At 40.2% G+C, this 19,611-nt stretch overlaps 1 protein-coding gene across 1 annotated transcript in view; it reads right to left on the bottom strand.

The window, feature by feature from the left end:
- The window catches only part of LOC126184730 (omega-amidase NIT2), a 53,565-nt gene that overhangs the window by 13,315 nt on the left and 20,639 nt on the right, over window positions 1–19,611 (bottom strand). The gene's annotated exons all lie outside the window — the stretch shown is intronic.

Below are 19,611 nucleotides of genomic sequence, written 5' to 3'. Positions count from 1 at the left end.
GTTCAACATGCAGAATTTCACCTGTGGTTGTCCTCCTTTTAAAATTATGAATTGTATTAAGTGAATGCCTGTGGATGCCACTGACTAATAATGAATGTCTGTTTGTTGCCCCAAAGGATGAGGGCATTACTATCATCTGTTATGACAGTAAGCCCACTGACGACGTAATCTGAGGCACAGGAAAGTTGAAATTTCTAGGTAAATGTCGTGGATACAGTGCTCAAATGGTGGTGCAGTCTGAGCATGTAATACAAACAAAAGTCTCCAGCAGTGACATTGTACCTAACCTACACATGGAAATTAACTGCTGCATTGTAAATAATGAATAGAAGCATACCAGAGAACTTAAGCTGAACTTGCCAGTAGAATATCAAGAAATAAGTTCTATCAGTAGCTTCTTGACAACTCAGTTCACTTTCTGGAGTTACATGAGCTCTGGCACAGTACTTATAGATATTATATGCTATCTTTGTAAATACTATAAGTATAGTACAGATTGTTTTGAACTCATGTTCACTATGTTGTGTGACGACTGCTGCAAGAAAATGTGTGTTAGGAACACTATCGTAAATCAGCAACCAGATAGGGACATAGTGCAGTGTCATCCTACTCGAATGACATTGAGACACAACAAAGATATAATTTTTGATAGCTCCAGTATGCCTGTTAGGCATGTCTGAACTGAAACTAGATATGTGTGGAATCAAAATAAATCACAGCTTCTAAATTCCATAGCTAAGACAGACAAGGTGCAAAGAAAAATTGTAATCATGATACAAAGTGTCAATTATTGTAAAAGTAAATGTCCATCTCAGGCAAAATATTTGTAATCAGGGTAGAAAGCATTCATCATTGTCAAGTAATTATGCATTTTCTTCAGCTAACCAGAATTATAATCATAGTAGGCCCTAATTAACTGTGCAAAAAAGGTATTCATTCATGCTAAGGCAAGCTAACAAAATAAAACTTATGTAAAAATTTGTAGTCATAAAGGACAGAGCCACCACGAGGAATATAGCACAACAACCGTGTCACCTGTGACACTTCAGTTGGCCACAGAACAGTAAGTCAGATGACTTCATGTACAGCAAGCCTCAGTTTGAGACTTAGAATTTACTATGGCTTTGCAGTGCTCCATAATAGCCATGTGGGTCTTCCTCCAGGGGAAGCCTAGAGCACTTTCAAGTATTTGCTCAGGTGAGCAGTAAAGACTGTTACTCAAGTACTGTCTTTTTTTGCTTGTATTTTATTGACTATATTCTATAATGATCAACACATTCAGTTAGCCAACACCACAGTTAGCTATGTGAACGGACTTCCCCGTATATTGTCAATCAGTGTCTAGTCAATTCACTGGACACAACAGTGATAGTTTTGATACTTAGATGTTGGTGATAGTCCAACACTTTTCTCACTGAAGAACAACTAGAAAGTTTTTCAGTTCTGATGTCTATTTTTCAGTATTTGAAGGCAATGTGCCACTCAAAACTTGAATAAAAAAGAGAGCATCCTTTACTAAGGGTTCATGTATTTTTTCAAGGTTTTCTATGCTCCTTTAATCTGAAATTTACATAAAATTTTATTATGTAAAATAAATGGGTCCAGATTACACTGTATTTTGTCATGTGACATCTCAAAGAATCAGAAACTTATTTAACTAGTGATCAAGACAAATTAGAAGTTAAGATGCACCCCACTCTGATAATGACTTTATAAATATACTTACCACCACTACAAGCACCATTTTAAGTAGAAATGGAAACTTGGATTTTGGTTGCATGTCTTCATTCCAGCTAAGTACACTGGCATCATATGGGTAAAGTCTCATGCAATTGTATGGACCCTCAGTTTCCTATGTACACCAGTTACTGTGGAACTCTAACCTCTCTGTGACGTACTTGTGACTATCTTAATGATCCACCCAAAATGGGACACTGTCTTGGCCTTGAATTCAGGAGATACACAAATACCAGGGCACTTGTTAAGAGACGTAACTTATTACATAATAGGTATACAAAAAATAAATCCAGAGATATTAACAGAAATGTGCTCAACCACTGGTAGGGCAATGGTTGGTTGGTTGGTTTGGGGAAGGAGACCAGACAGCGTGGTCATCGGTCTCATCGGATTAGAGAAGGAAGTCGGCCGTGCCCTTACAGAGGAACCATCCCGGCATTTGCCTGGAGTGATTTAGGGAAATCACGGAAAACCTAAATCAGGATGGCCGGACGCGGGATTGAACCGTCGTCCTCCCGAATGCGAGTCCAGTGTCTAACCACTGCGCCACCCCGCTCGGTAGGGCAATGAGTGAAGTCTTCCATGAGTACCATAATGAATGATAATTAAGGAACTGTTTCAAAACAGCACAAAGTTTTGCTTATAGGATGAGGCTGTTAGTGACACAAAAATCTGTGTCTAGACATTTGAACAAGACAAAAACTGATAAAATACAAAGCAAAAACAGAAATCAAAATGTTGAATTCTGTGTTTGTATGAATAAATTGCATAGTAATCAACAGTACCAAAGTTGAGAAGCTACCAAAACTTAATAACGTTTCATGGAACCTTTTTCAAGTTCTATACAGGATTTGCAAATGAATTGGCTCCACTATTCATCATATATACTACCAATCTCTTGAACACAGACATATTTCCAATGACTGGAAAAGAATACAGGTCACACTAACCTACACAAAAGGAAGAGGAACTGAGCCACAAAACTACCATACCATGTTCAAAAAGATTTCGGGCTTGCAGCCGGTCGTCGTAAACTTCATTGCACGATATTTCGGCTGGACAACTGCCAGCCATCTTCAGGTGAGCCGAACAAGGACTGATGAAGACATTCTCCGCTCCAGCTTATATAGTGCGCTGATAGTACTGCCGCGCATTTGTTGCAATTGCGGAGACAGAAGGGCCACACCGCCCAGTATGTGGTATGGCCTATATAGGACAGACAATACGTACAGTGGAAAAGCGTTGTACAGAACATCAATGTTGCACTCATCTACTGCAACCCAGTAAGCCTGCAGTTGCGGAACATTGTATTTCTAACGGACATTCAATGGAGTACACCAAAACTTCGATTTTGGCCACTGCAAAAACGTTTTGGGACTCCATTATCAAAGAATCAGTTGAAATACGCATTGCGGGAAATGTAACGAACCGTGACAGTGGTTACCAATTGAATAATGCATGGAGTCCCGTCATCTCTGAAATTAGCTCGAGACGAAGACGCCAGAAGACTTCAATAGCTGTGGCCAGCGACAATACCGACGGCAGCTGAGTACTGCAGTTGTCCAGCCGAAATATCGTGCAATGAAGTTTATGACGACCGGCTGCAGCAAGCCCGAAATCTTTTTGAACATTTGATTCGCCGGGAAAATTTCAAATTTTACTATCATACCATATTATTCCCAACTTTTTGTAATAGAATCCTAGAGCACATTCTGAGTTCAGACTTAATGACCTAACTGGAAACAATAACCTTTTCCAGGGAAATGAGCATGTGGTCTGAAAAGCCCGATCTTGGAAAACACAACTTGTCCTCTTCATACTGCTGTGTACACAAAGACTGGTCTCATGCAGCTCTCCATCTCCAAATAACTACTGCAATCTACAACCATCGAACCTGCTTACTGTATTCATCCCTTGGTCTCCCTCATTTTTACCCCCACACTTCCCCATTACCAGACTGATGATTCCTTGGTGCTTCAGGATGTCTTCTATCAAATGACTTCTTCTTTTAATCAAGTTATGTAATAAATTTCCTTTTTCCCCAACTTGATTCTGTAGCTCCTCATTAGTTACTCTATCTACAATTCTAATCTTCAGCATTCTTCAGCAGCACCAAAATTCAAAAGATTCTATTCTCTTCTTCTCTTAACTACTTACCATTCACATTTCACTTCTATACAAGGCTACACTGCAGGCAAAAATATCCAGAAAAGACTTCCTAACATTTATAATAGATGTTAACACCTTCTTCTTTAATGTCTCATTTGCTAATGTAGTTCCCTCAGAAATGTCTGACTTAATTTGAATATATTGCATTACCCTTTTGTTAATGTTCATTTTATAAGCACATTTCAGGACACTTTCCATTCTAGTCAATTGCTCTTCCAAGTCCTTTTCTGTCTGACAGAATTAAAATGTCATTTGCAAACCTCAAAGTTTTTATTTTTTCTACTTGAACTTTAATTCCCATTCCAAAGCTCTAGTTGGTTTCCTTTACAGCTTTCTCTATATACAGACTGAATAACAGTGGGGATATGCTACAACCCTATCTCACAGAATAGTCTTTTGTATGTGGTGGGTCCACAGCCTCAAGATGTAGCTACCGTATTTACTTGAATCTAAGCCGCACTCGAATCTAAGCCGCACCTGAAATATGAGACTCGAAATAAGGGGAAAAAAATTCCCAAATCTAAGCCGCACCTGAAATTTGCGACTCGAAATTCAAGGGGCGAGAAAAGTTTTAGGCCGCACCTCCAAATCGAAACAAAGTTAGTCCATTGTAATATGAGACACAATTTAGGTCGAATGAATGACGATACAGCTACAGTAGTTTGGTTCGAGTCGAAAGCTTAGCAGTTAAGCTTTACCAGGTAGCCATTGCTATGCGTCAGGCGCTCCGTCCGTATTTATACGAATACCCTTCCTTTTTCACGTGCTTCATCTGGTTTGAATCGATTGCTTATTTTGCTTTGATCTGATAAGTGCCGTTTTCGATTGCTTATTTTGCTTTGATCTGATAAGTGCCGTTTTCAATGTTATAGGTGTTTACGTCAGTCACTCTAAGCTGAAAATGCATTACTATACTGTGTCATGCATTGTTTGTCGCATTCTGATAGTGCGTGTTTACGGCCTGTCGCTGATCGCGGCATAGCTTGCTTTTGTGCGCGCTACCGCCGCCTACAATTAAAAAAAGAGAGGAATCGTCACATTAGCGAAACAATGGCAAGAGACTGCTATTTGTTGTTACTTACACTGCTGCTTTCTTTGATAATGATCAACAAGAACCAAATAATAGACTGCGTATGATATAACATGTCCTGAACGAAAGTTTGGCGAAAATTTTTCTCCGTTTGAAAATCTTTGCGGCCGCTTCTTTAGTACATCAAATTCTGCACATAAATTAGTCATCTTAGATTTAAAAATCTAGTCAGTTGCCATGCTTCATTTCTGACTGTATCACTATTGGGCATAAGAGTAATACGAATATAAACATGACACGATGCGTATATTCTTCCGCGTTTGCTGTTGTCTCACTCTAGTTTCGTAGTTTATTTGGCAGACAGGATTTAAATGAGATAGAAGCAAACACGAAAGAATACACGGCAAAATGTTTATATTCGTATTCTTGTGGTGAAGAGAATACTGCATGTGATTCACATTTCATCAGGTTCCTATTAGCAACCATCTCTTCTCACAGGTAGGAAAAAATTCAGAACGTAGAGTTGGCCATATTGACAAAAATCCCAGTATTACCAGTCGGATTTTCGTAGTACATTGAAATTCGAAGATGAACAATACGGAATTTGTATTTACTTCGTTGGATAATGTATGAAAATGCAGTGGTCGAAACTCGGGCGGAGAAAAATGCTCGTCTTCCAATTTTTTTTTTTTAATTTTATTTACTGACGCAGAGGTTTTGGCGCCAGTATTTATCTTTGTGCCTACAAAGGATGCCTATGTAGCGCTACATAAATTCGACGGCAGAAGTTAGTTGTGGCGGCACCTATCAACATTTTTCAGAACTTCCGCTTGCTTTGCACTCGATTCTAAGCCGCGGGCGGTTTTTTGGATTACAAAAACCGGAAAAAAGTGCGGCTTAGATTCGAGTAAATACGGTACATTTCTCTGGAACCCAAACTGATCTTCCACAAGGTAAGCCTCTACCAGTTTCTCTATACTTATGTAAATAATTTGTGTAAGTATTTTGCAACCATGACTTATGAGACTGATAGTTCAGTAATATTCACACCTTTCAGAACCTGCCATCTTTGGAATTAGAATTATTACATTCTTCTTGAAGTCTGAGGGTATGTCACCTGTCTCACGTATCTCACACTTCAGGTGGAATAGTTTTGTCTTGGCCGCATTCCCAGAATTCTCAATAATTCTTGGGCTATGTTATCTACTCCATGGGCCTTGTTTTGAGTTAGGTTTTTAATGTTATTTCAAATTCTTTTTGCATATCGTACCTCCCAGTTCGTCTTTCTCTATTTCTTCTTCCCTTTCTATGTAGGTGCCTTCTTGTTCATTTCCCTTGTATAGACCTTTCATACATTCACTCGACCTTTCATCTTCCCTTCTCTACTTAGTATGAGCTTAATATCTGAGCTCTTTACATTGATACAACTGTTTCTCATTTCTCCAAAGGTCTCTCTAATTTTCTTATAGGCAGCATCTACCTTTCCTTTAGTTTTGCATGCTTCTACAGCCTTTCAATTGTCCTCTAGTCAAACCGGCTTAGACATTTTGCTCTTACTGTCAATCTCATTTTTTAGATTCATGTAGTCCTCCTAAATACCAAATACAGAGGATACCAGGATGGCCTGATGTTTCTTGACTTCCAGAAAACTTTTTATTCAGTATTACATCAACACCTAAGGAAAATGGGTTTACATGGGATACCTAAACATGTTTGCGACTGGATCAAAAACTTCTTGGCAGGCACAATGTAACATATTACAGTTATATATGAAGACTGAAGTAATATTTCGTGTGCCCAATGGAAGCGTAATAGGGCTATTACTGTTCATGTTATTCATTAATGACTTAGCAGACAGTAATAGCTGATAGCTGAACTCTCAGACTTTTCACTAGGAAAATCTACCTGATAAAATTTGAGAATACACACACACACACACACACACACACACACACACACACACACTCTCTCTCTCTCTCTCTCTCTCTCTCTCTCTCTCTCTCTAGGTAAATGTGGATAACATGAATGAATTTAGTATGAACCCAACAATTCACAACCACAACACTGGATGTAGAAATGCTATCCACACAGGGTATGTAGACATCCCTCTCTAGGGTCCAGAAGGAAGTTTTACTTTCTGGTTCAAAAGGCTACAACAGGTTCCTAGAATACATCAGGAAGGAAACTGAAAATCCCTACATATTTAAAAACAAAGTAAAAGAATATCTCATTAGCCACTCCTACTACAATGTATCAGAATACTTGGACTCAAGAATGCAAATTCTATGTAACGCTAACATTTGTATTAGATACATCCTTACTTTCCCAGTATATAGACATGACTGTCACATAAATGCATGTTACAGAAGAACAGGAGCTGAGTAGCATGGGAGGTGCAGGAGCAATGGCTTTTTTCTACAGTAGCTGTTTTTCTCCCAACAAAGTAGTCTAGAGGTTAATACCATAATTATAGTTTAAGTGCACTAGTCATAATTTGTTGTTAATATACTATACAGAAGTAGCCACTGCCTGTTAACATATAACTTGACTTATTTCACATCCCTGAAGGCTCTTCTTCATCGTGGGACTTACAGAACACACTATCAGTTACCTGTTGTGTACATTACTTAACATGGCAGGGACCAGCTTTTAAAGACTGAAAAGCTCTATAACACTCTTGTGATCATCCAAATTTGTTCCTGCATTAGGAATAAATTTCCCACAGTAGTTCACTTTTCCCATGAAAACTTTCAGTTCTTTATGGTTTTAAGGTGTAGATAATTTATCGACACACACTACATGATAATTCATTAGATTTAACTTCTCCTAAATTCGTATGTATCTGAAATATTCGACTCTTGCTTCAAGGAAAAAATAGTGCTTATTTAAGTTATATTTTAATCCATTAGCTGGCAGCAAACTGAATAATGTTTCTGGGTTTTGTGTAGGCTGTTCCTCTTATCTCGCTTCAATAATAATATTGTCAAGAAAATTAATTCACTGAGGGTCATATTAATCAACGGTTACAAATAACGCTGGAAGAATTTTATCACTCAAGTTTCCCAATTGTGCTACTGTAATATGGGGTGATTTCAACTTGCTATGTATAGAAAGGCAGAGTCATGTGATCAAAAATGGTGCTACAGACAGGAGTTCATCTGACATTATTCTGAACATCTTGTCCAAAAATTACTCACTCATAAAGGTAACATCTTAGACCTCCTAGCAACAAAGAGACCTGGAACTTTCAAATCAGTTAACATAGAGGAGGGTATCCGTGATCATAAAGCTGTGATAGCATCTATGACTACAGCTACTACAAGGAATGTTGAGAAGAAAAGGAAAATATGTTTGCTTAGCAAGAGTGACAGGATAAAAATTGTCTAGTATCTGAGTAGTCAACATCAAATATTCAGTGCTGAGAAGGAGGATGCAGAGCACAAATGGAAAAAATTCAAAACCATCATGCACTATGCCTTCACAAGCATGTTTCAGGCAAGGTCTTAATGGATGGAAAAGATGCACCATGGTTTCCTAATCTTGTAAAAAACTGCTATTTAAACAGAGAGAGCTTCATCACAGATTCAAGAGAAGTCAAAACATAGCTGACAAATAAAAGCTGAATGAAACAAAAATAAGTGTAACAAGAGCAATCATAGCTGCCTTCAGCGACTATGAAAGTAACCTTCTGCCAACCGATCTGACTAAAAGCATTAAGAGGTTTTGGTCTTACATTTAATTATTTATTTATTTATTTATTCATCCGTTGAACAATATACATTGTATGGATGGTGTGAAATGTTTGTACAATATTTCTTATTAAAATAAACATTCCTCTTACAGTATTTATAGCTTCTATACTTAGTTCTCCTTTTTTAATCATGCCATAAATTGTTACATAGTACGAAGTTCATGAACATTAAGTTACTATTTATAGTTATTTTGAATATTCATTCACAGTGTGCAAGCAATTATTTAGTAAATATTTTTTTAGGCTTTGGTGCTGAAGATGTGTGGATCACTTGAATCTTTTATTTCTTGTGGCAGTCTACTGTACAATTTTATTCCATGGTATAATACACTATTATGAGTTTTTGACTTGTTTCTTATATTTATAAGTAAATAAGTTAGCATATCAAAATCATCTATTCAATCACTCAGGAATCATACTGGTACCAAAATGGAAGATGACAGAGAGAAGGGTAAAGTATTGAATTTGGTCTTCTGAAATTGTTTCACCAAAGAAGAGCCTCCTTTCAATCACTGTATGAACACCAAAATGGCAGATATTAAGATAAGGGATCACAGAATACAAAAGAAACTACAGATGCTTAGTAGTGGAAAGACATCAGGATCAGATTAGATACTTGCAAGATTCTGCAGGGATTAAGCAAAAGAGCAGCACTTTATTGTAGGTCACTGGAGTGACAGAGAGTACCTAGCAAATGGAAAAAAGTGCAGGTCATTCCAATTTTCAAGGAGGGTAGGAGGACACATGCACATAAATATAGACCTTATCATTGACATCAACCCACCATAGAATTATGGAGCACAGCTTATGCATGTATATATTGACGTCTCTGAAGAATGAAAATCTCCTTCACAAAAATCAACATAGATTCCACAGAGATCTTGCAAAGCTCAGTTCACTCTGTTCCTCCATTAGATCCACAGTGCTGTAGACATCAGCACTTAGGTTAATTCCATGTTCTTAGACTTCAGGAAGCAATCTGCACAGCCATACTTAGTGAAAAAATATGAACTTACCACGTATCAGACCAGATTTGTGAACGGATTTAAGACATCCTTGCAGAGAAAATTCAACATGTTAGTCTTAATGGAACAAAATGGATAGATTTGAACATAACTTCAGGGATACCCCAGGAAGTGTTATAGAACCATTAGTGTATATATGATCTACTAGAAAATGTTGGAAAATCCAAATGGCTATTCACAGATCATGCAGTCATCTACAACAAGGTAGCAATGCCAGAGGAGTGAAGCAATTCGCAAAAGGGCTTGCAGAGAATTGATGAATGGTGCAGGGACTGGCAGTTGACCCTGAACATGAATAATTGTCATTTTCCTTATATTGTTGGTATTGCAACCTGGAGTTTCCATTATTTAATTGTAATATATTGTGCATACAAAGGATAAGAAATCCACTATTGTACAACTACACTATTGATGACAAATTCCTTGAAACAGTACCTACCATAAAATATCTAGAAGTAATCATTCAGAGTGACCTTAAGTGGTATGAACACATTAACACAAATAGTAGTTAAACTGAAATTCAGAGGAAGAATCTTCAGGAAATGTAACTCATCCACAAAAGAAGTGGCGCACAAAATACTTGTTCGATTGACTCTTGAGTACTGCTCATCACTCTGGGATCCTTAGAAGAGGTAGAGAAGAGCCCACAAAGAATAGTGTGTTTCATCACAGAATCATTAAGACAGCACAAGAGTATTATCAAGGTGCTCCACAAACTCTAGTGCCAGATGCTACAAGAAAGGCATTGTTCATCACGGTGTGATTTACTATTGTAATTCTGACAGTGTACATTCCAAAAACAGAAAGTCTCTGAAAAGCCAGTTTCAGAAAAAATACTGGTTCCAGGCTAGTTTTGATGTGAATTCTTTGGGAATGAGGAAAAGGATACATATCAAATTATCAGATTTACTGTAGTTCAAAGATGCCACATAGGCAAAGGTTCCCACATCACTTACAGTTTATGACCAGGCATGTGGGAGGTTCATACAAATTCTGCAGATTTGAAGGAAAGATCAATTCTTCAGTGCTACATGTGCTTTGTAGTTTAATTTACATTCCAGTTCTGGTTCAAACATTGATTACATCATTCTTTTAGGTTATTGTGTAACATATAACCCTTAGTTCTCTATGTCATGAATCTGAAAAGCAAAACTAAAAAAAATTATCAAGCCAAAAATTCTCTCCTTTGTGGAAGACACAGCGATGAGAAATGCTTTACTTTCTTGTATGATATGGTCACTGTTATTTGTTCTATGAGGTGAAACTCCTTTTCATTATAATTCAGGAGATGTTTCTCAGTTTGCTCTAATGGCAGACAATCTATTTTACTGTACATATCTTAACCATTTAAGGAAACCACTGCATAGGTTGTAAGGTAACAGGGGATAATATGGAACTCTTTCAAGTAATTTAAATTTTAAAGCACAGCAGCAGAGATAATATGCTGGGCAAAATAGACCGGAAAATACTTGTGTGTTTTGATGGGCATTGTAGTTCTGTTGCATAGTGTTTAGGTTTTCTTTTAATTGCCACGAATTATGAGTGTGGTGATAATTTGTAAAATTATATAATGTATTTAGATTTAAGTATTTATATATTATAAAATATTGTAAACGAATTGTGGCCATGTTTAGCGATTAATTTGACTACTGTGGTGTCATGTGACCCGACTCAGGACTGTGGATGTGAGCGGGAAAATCGGGGTCTTTGGTCGTTGGCCATTGTGGTGGGGGGTTGGGAGCGGCAAAGTGCCGCGAGTGCAAGCATGGACGCCAGGGTATGCGAAGGAACAAAGTGAAAGTGTGTGGGTGTGAGACAAACAGTGTACGAATTGCACAGATTATTATCTGTGAACTTAAAAATGCATGGCCACAACGTTAAAGTGTTTCTTTTGAATAAATAAGTTTCAATCTGAACGTGTATAGTTCAATTCACTGCTCTTCAATAGCCAGCCAATATCAGACTCAATAATAGGGGCGCAAATGCAACCGTTTACTACCAACCCCCTTTACAGATGAGCCACGCGATAAATAGGTAGTAAACGAGCCTGAGTTCAGTTGCAATTGGGGGCTCGTCCGGGATAGGACTTTCTTCCATATTCCATAGTATTTCGGAATCGAATGTCCGTCTGATGTTAGGCTTTTGAACAGTCAGTGTGGGGGCTCTGAGCTAAATCGGTGCATTAGCAGTACCGGAGTGTTTGTGCTGGACAAGATACGCGCTGCCCCGTGGTTACGCCGATATAAGGCCACCACGATTGTGAAGCAGTCAGTTACACAGTCTGATGAGTCGACCACGTGTTGCCGTGGGTAAAACCGCCGTGCTTGCTGTGTCCACGTGTTGCCGCGAGTAAAACCGCCGTGCTTGCCGTGTCCACGTGTTGCCGTGGGTAAAACAGTCGTCTGTGCCGCGATACGTGCTGCCGCGAGAAGAAACCGTCGTCCGTGCCACGTCCATGTGTTGCTACGGGTAAAGCAGTCGAAGCTGTATCCATGTGCTGCCGACGATCAAGGCCGTCGTCCGTGCCACTGACCAACACGACTACATGCTGCCAGGGGCCTACGCAACGTGTTCTCGCTCCTGATTGAGTTTGCTGTGTGTCCACGCCGCCGATTAAGATTCATTGCATAGCTGTGCTGCGGAGCTCACTGCAGACGTCGCGTCACACGAGGATTTAAAAGATAAGTACAGCCAACAGCTACATTGCAAAATTGTGTCCTTTTCATTAGCCATGGCCGATGAGATGCGTGAATCTCAAAGTGAAGGCGAATCAGTGGATGTTAGGAGTACCTGTAGTAGCCCTAGCATGCCAAAAGAAATAGGCTGGATACCAGGAAGTGACCTCAGCACATTTTTTGTAAAACTTACTAGTAAATTAGGAGAAATAGACTCGAAAATAGGGAATATAAAAACTGCAATAGTTGGAGAAATGGATTCGAAAATAGGGGATATGGAATTAAGGCTTAGTGATAAAATAAAGACAGTGAGTGAAAAATTTGATCAGCTAGATCTCAAATTCACTCAAATTACAGATAAAGTTGAAAACACAGTTAAAATTGTTGAGGGAATTATTGAGAGAGTTGATGTGGTTGAAAGAGGCCTAGTAGCCAAGGTGGACACTGTGCAAAGTAATCTTGTGGGGCAGATTCAGGTACAGGAACAGAAATGCACATTATTTCAAAGACAAACAGAGGCAGACATTGAATCCATTAAGATAGGAGTGCTGGATTGCCATAAGGGAATTACTGACAATAAGAAGGAATTAGAAGGGGAAATAAATGTCTTGAGGGAAACAGTTAATACTGTGGCAGCAGGGAATGGAAATTTGTTGTTGGGATATCCTCTGGGGCATGGATTTCAGTCAAAACCTTTTAATGGGGAGAATAAATACCATGCAGTTGACTTTCTAGCTGCGTGTAAGGATAACTTTGTGACAGGGATGAGTGAGCAGGCAAAAAATTAAATATGTTAAGAGGCAGTTGGAAGGGGAGCTCAAACATGGGGAAACCAAAATGATGATAAATTTTGTGATTTTAAAACCTTCGAAAACCTGTTCTTGAACATATACTGGGGCCAAGTAAAACAATTAAGATTGCAAAACGATTTTTTGAATGGATCCAGTTACAAGAGTGGAAAGGAAAGTATGAGAGAGTTCTGTGTTAGAGAACTGAAAAAATTAAATCATCTGGATAGGTCACTGGGCACATTAACAGAAATATCTACACTAAAGAGAACATTACCAGAGCATTTGCAATGGGATTTGATTCACAGTGCAACAGATTCAGTGGAAGAATTTCTTAATTTTGTGGGTAATATGGACAGGGCATTGTGATACAGACCTAAATACATGGAACATAGGGAGGTACGAAGCTTGACATGCATGTCTGTTAAAAAAAAAAAAAAAAAAAAAAAAAAAAAAAAAAAAATTATTGGGGGCTATGTATACGTGTATTTATAATTGGAGTATTATTAGTGTTACTGTGTAAGTTGTGTTGCGATGCCATTGTTGGTGGTCAACAAACTTCATTATACTGTATGTATTTGCAATAAGGGAATCTGTTGTCCAATGGATTTGCACAACTGGTGTAGGTGTGATAGAAGCCTTGTTGAAAGTCATATGGGAACTGAAACCTACTGTACATATAATCTATTTCTGTATAAATGTGTGGAGAATATAGGAGGGAGGAAATCTGCAAATAGTTTGTTAAAAAAAAAAGTTGAGATTTTATTAAAATTTCTAATGTATCTGTGGCACCTGGAGTTGATACTGGTGCGTGGGGGTAGGATTGTTGCTGGGACAGTCATGTAGGGCAGTCACTAAATATGCAAATTGTAGAGGCATATGGGAAATAATTAACTTGCTTATTATAAGATGTTCATGAGGGAAGTGAGGGAAAGAACACTAATGGCTAAGTGGATGCTTGTAAAAGTTTATGACCTTGGTGAGTTTGTTTGCCATTTATGATTGAATCTAGATAGCCATGGAAATGTCATGAAAGAATGGGTTTCAAGATATTGCCAAATATTATGTGAAAATTTATATACTGTAGGAATTCATAAAAAAAAATTGAGTGTATTTATGTACAGTGATATAGCTGTATGGATGCTTAAAAAAAAATAAATAAATAAGAATCTGCATCTGGGAATAAATTCTCTTGGTGCGGGGGGTAGAAGTGTCGGAGCTCCTGATCTGGGAACATTTGAAGGGTGAAATACACTCCTGGAAATTGAAATAAGAACACCGTGAATTCATTGTCCCAGGAAGGGGAAACTTTATTGACACATTCCTGGGGTCAGATACATCACATGATCACACTGACAGAACCACAGGCACATAGACACAGGCAACAGAGCATGCACAATGTCGGCACTAGTACAGTGTATATCCACCTTTCGCAGCAATGCAGGCTGCTATTCTCCCATGGAGACGATCGTAGAGATGCTGGATGTAGTCCTGTGGAACGGCTTGCCATGCCATATCCACCTGGCGCCTCAGTTGGACCAGCGTTCGTGCTGGACGTGCAGACCGCGTGAGACGACGCTTCATCCAGTCCCAAACATGCTCAATGGGGGACAGATCCGTAATCTTGCTGGCCAGGGTAGTTGACTTACACCTTCTAGAGCACGTTGGGTGGCACGGGATACATGCGGACGTGCATTGTCCTGTTGGAACAGCAAGTTCCCTTGTCGGTCTAGGAATGGTAGAACGATGGGTTCGATGACGGTTTGGATGTACCGTGCACTATTCAGTGTCCCCTCGACGATCACCAGTGGTGTACGGCCAGTGTAGGAGATCGCTCCCCACACCATGATGCCGGGTGTTGGCCCTGTGTGCCTCGGTCGTATACAGTCCTGATTGTGGCGCTCACCTGCACGGCGCCAAACACGCATACGACCATCATTGGCACCAAGGCAGAAGCGACTCTCATCGCTGAAGACGACACGTCTCCATTCGTCCCTCCATTCACGCCTGTCGCGACACCACTGGAAGCGTGCTGCACAATGTTGGGGCGTGAGCGGAAAACGGCCTAACGGTGTGCGGGACCGTAGCCCAGCTTCATGGAGACGGTTGCGAATGGTCCTCACCGATACCCCAGGAGCAACAGTGTCCCTAATTTGCTGGGAAGTGGCGGTGCGGTCCCCTACAGCACTGCGTAGGATCCTACGGTCTTGGCGTGCATCCGTGCGTCGCTGCGGTCCGTTCCCAGGTCGACGGGCACGTGCACCTTCCGCCGACCACTGGCGACAACATCGATGTACTGTGGAGACCTCACGCCCCACGTGTTGAGCAATTCGGCGGTACGTCCACCCGGCCTCCCGCATGCCCACTATACCCCCTCGCTCAAAGTCCGTCAACTGCACATACGGTTCACGTCCACGCTGTCGCGGCATGCTACCAGTGTTAAAGACTGCGATGGAGCTCCGTATGCCACGGCAAACTGGCTGACACTGACGGCGGCGGTGCACAAATGCTGCGCAGCTAGCGCCATTTGACGGCCAACTCCGCAGTTCCTGGTGTGTCCGCTGTGCCGTGCGTGTGATCATTGCTTGTACAGCCCTCTCGCAGTGTCCGGAGTAAGTATGGTGGGTCTGACACACAGGTGTCAATGTGTTCTTTTTTCCATTTCCAGGAGTGTAGAATATATTTAACTATGCCATGTTTGTGTTTGATTTGTGTGCATGTTTGTCATTTGTACAAACCTCAATAAGAACTGATCAGTGAAAACAGGATGTTCTGGGGAGGATTTGGATAGCTTGATTCCTGGGAAATGTGGGTCTGCATGTCTAGGCAAGATTCATGAGGATTTGGTTAAATTTTGATAGGATGGCTTGGCTAACGAGAGGAAGCACAGTGCTGCTGGCTGACAAGTTTGGAAAGACTGTATTCCAATGCAAAAACCTGTGAACACAAGGATCTGGTTACAACAACTTCGTTCAACTTACAGAAACAACTGTATAAAAAAGTGGAAGTGTTAATGTGCAGTGAGTGTGCAACCTACATATAGACTAACATCGGCATTTATTTTGCCTGCCCAATCAGACTCAATGGGAGACTATCTAATTGTATATTTGTGTTGGATACATTGTTGGATTATGTATGTATGTTTTCTGATCACAGTACTTACACTGATTAACTCACCACTATAACACTGTTCTACATGTTTTGGTGCCATTATAGTTCTAATTAAAATGTTTAATATATAAAGTAATATGGGTTCACTCCATTTGGTGCTACTTCATGTTGCCACTACTAAGGTAATGTCTCCATGAAGTGGGGGTATGTAAGGTAACAGGGGATAATATGGAACTCTTTCAAGTAATTTAAATTTTAAAGCACAGCAGCAGAGATAATATGCTGGGCAAAATAGACCGGAAAATACTTGTGTGTTTTGATGGGCATTGTAGTTCTGTTGCATAGTGTTTAGGTTTTCTTTTAATTGCCACGAATTATGAGTGTGGTGATAATTTGTAAAATTATATAATGTATTTAGATTTAAGTATTTATATATTATAAAATATTGTAAACGAATTGTGGCCATGTTTAGCGATTAATTTGACTACTGTGGTGTCATGTGACCCGACTCAGGACTGTGGATATGAGCGGGAAAATCGGGGTCTTTGGTCGTTGGCCGTTGTGGTGGGGGGTTGGGAGCGGCAAAGTGCCGCGAGTGCAAGCATGGACGCCAGGGTATGCGAAGGAACAAAGTGAAAGTGCGTGGGTGTGAGACAAACAGTGTACGAATTGCACAGATTATTATCTGTGAACTTAAAAATGCATGGCCACAACGTTAAAGTGTTTCTTTTGAATAAATAAGTTTCAATCTGAACGTGTATAGTTCAATTCACTGCTCTTCAATAGCCAGCCAATATCAGACTCAATAATAGGGGCGCAAATGCAACCGTTTACTACCAACCCCCTTTACAGATGAGCCACGCGAAAAATAGGTAGTAAACGAGCCTGAGTTCAGTTGCAAGGTATCCAGCTAGAATTTCATAGGTGTGCCTGGCAAGCATTGCATAGGGAGCAATTTGTTCATCAATTCCATTTACAGATTAATAATGGGCTCAACATGGTTTAAAATATGTTGTTGTCATGGATGATCTGCTGCCATGCTGTGTTGCTTGCATTTTTAAACGAGGTAAGTGGCGCCACTTCTGACAACATGCATACACCATGTTTTGATGTAGACAGCAGTTCTACATCTACATTTATACTCCGCAAGCCACCCAACGGTGTGTGGCGGAGGGCACTTTACGTGCCACTGTCATTACTTCCCTTTCCTGTTCAAGTCGCGTATGGTTCGCAGGAAAAACGACTGTCTGAAAGCCTCCGTGCGCGCTCTAATCTCTCTAATTTTACATTCGCGATCTCCTCAGGAGGTATAAGTAGGGGGAAGCAATATATTCGATACGTCATTCAGAAACGAACCCTCTCGAAACCTGGCGAGCAAGCTACACCGCGATGCAGAGCGCCTCTCTTGCAGAGTCTGCCACTTGAGTTTGTTAAACATCTCCGTAACGCTATCACGGTTACCAAATAACTCTGTGACAAAACATGCCGCTCTTCTTTGGATCTTCTCTATCTCCTCCGTCAACCGGATCTGGTACGGATCCCACACTGATGAGCAATACTCAAGTATAGGTCGAACGAGTGTTTTGTAAGCCACCTCCTTTGTTGATGGACTACACTTTCTAAGGACTCTCCCAATGAATCTCAACCTGGTACCTGCCTTACCAACAATTAATTTTATATGATCATTCCACTTCAAATCATTCCGCACGCATACTCCCAGATATTTTACAGAAGTAACTGCTACCAGTGTTTGTTCCGCTATCATATAATCATACAATAAAGGATCCTTCTTTCTATGTATTCGCAATACATTACATTTGTCTATGTTAAGGGTCAGTTGCCACGCCCTGCACCAAGTGCCTATCCGCTGCAGATCTTCCTGCATTTCGCTACAATTTTCTAATGCTGCAACTTCTCTGTATATTACAGCATCATCCGCTAAAAGCCGCATGGAACTTCCGACACTATCTACTAGGTCATTTTTATATATTGTGAAAAGCAATGGTCCCATAACACTCCCCTGTGGCACGCCAGAGGTTACTTTAACGTCTGCAGACATCTCTCCATTGATAACAACATGCTGTGTTCTGTTTGCTAAAAGCTCTTCACTCCAGCCACAGAGCTGGTCTGATATTCCGTAGGCTCTTACTTTGTTTATCAGGCGACAGTGCGGGACTGTATGGAACGCCTTCCGGAAGTCAAGAGAAATAGCATCTACCTGGGAGCCTGTATCTAATATTTTCTGGGTCTCATGAACAAATAAAGCGAGTTGGGTCTCACACGATCGCTGTTTCCGGAACCCATGTTGATTCCTACATAGTAGATTCTGGGTTTCCAAAAACGACATGATACTCGAGCAAAAAACATGTTCTAAAATTCTAAAACAGATCGACGTCAGAGATATAGGTCTATAGTTTTGCGCATCTGCTCGACGACCCTTCTTGAAGACTGGGACTACCTGTGCACTTTTCCAATCATTTGGAACCTTCCGTTCCTCTAGAGACTTGCGGTGCACGGCTGTTAGAAGGGGTCAAGTTCTTTCGCGTACTCTGTGTAGAATCGAATTGGTATCCCGTCAGGTCCAGTGGACTTTCCTCTGTTGAGTGATTCCAGTTGCTTTTCTATTCCTTGGACACTTATTTTGATGTCAGCCATTTTTTCGTTTGTGCGAGGATTTAGAGAAGGAACTGCAGTGCGGTCCTCCTCTGTGAAACAGCTTTGGAAAAAGGTGTTTAGTATTTCAGCTTTACGCATATCATCCTCTGTTTCAATGCCTTCATCATCCCGGAGTGTCTGGATATGCTGTTTCGAGCCACTTACTGATTTAACGTAATACCAGAACTTCCTAGGATTTTCTGTCAAGTCGGTACATAGAATTTTACTTTCGAATTCACTGAACGCTTCACGCATAGCCCTCCTTACGCTAACTTTGACATTGTTTAGCTTCTGTTTGTCTGAGAGGTTTTGGCTGCGTTTAAACTTGGAGTGAAGCTCTCTTTGCTTTCGCAGTAGTTTCCTAAGTTTGTTGTTGTACCACGGTGGGTTTTTCCCATCCCTCACAGTTTTACTTGGCACGTACCTGTCTAAAACGCATTTTACGATTGCCTTGAACTTTTTCCATAAACACTCAACATTGTCAGTGTCGGAACAGAAATTTTCGTTTTGATCTGTTAGGTAGTCTGAAATCTGCCTTCTATTACTGTTGCTAAACAGATAAACCTTCCTCCCTTTTTTTATATTCCTATTAACTTCCATATTCAGGGATGCTGCAACGGCCTTATGATCACTGATTCCCTGTTCTGCACATACAGAGCCGAAAAGTTCG

This window comes from Schistocerca cancellata, chromosome 4 (assembly GCF_023864275.1).
Source record: "Schistocerca cancellata isolate TAMUIC-IGC-003103 chromosome 4, iqSchCanc2.1, whole genome shotgun sequence".
In the NCBI taxonomy this organism is placed as follows: Eukaryota; Metazoa; Arthropoda; class Insecta; order Orthoptera; family Acrididae; genus Schistocerca; species Schistocerca cancellata.
Note: the sequence above shows the minus strand (reverse complement) of the source record. Positions and strands in the feature narration are given on the sequence as shown.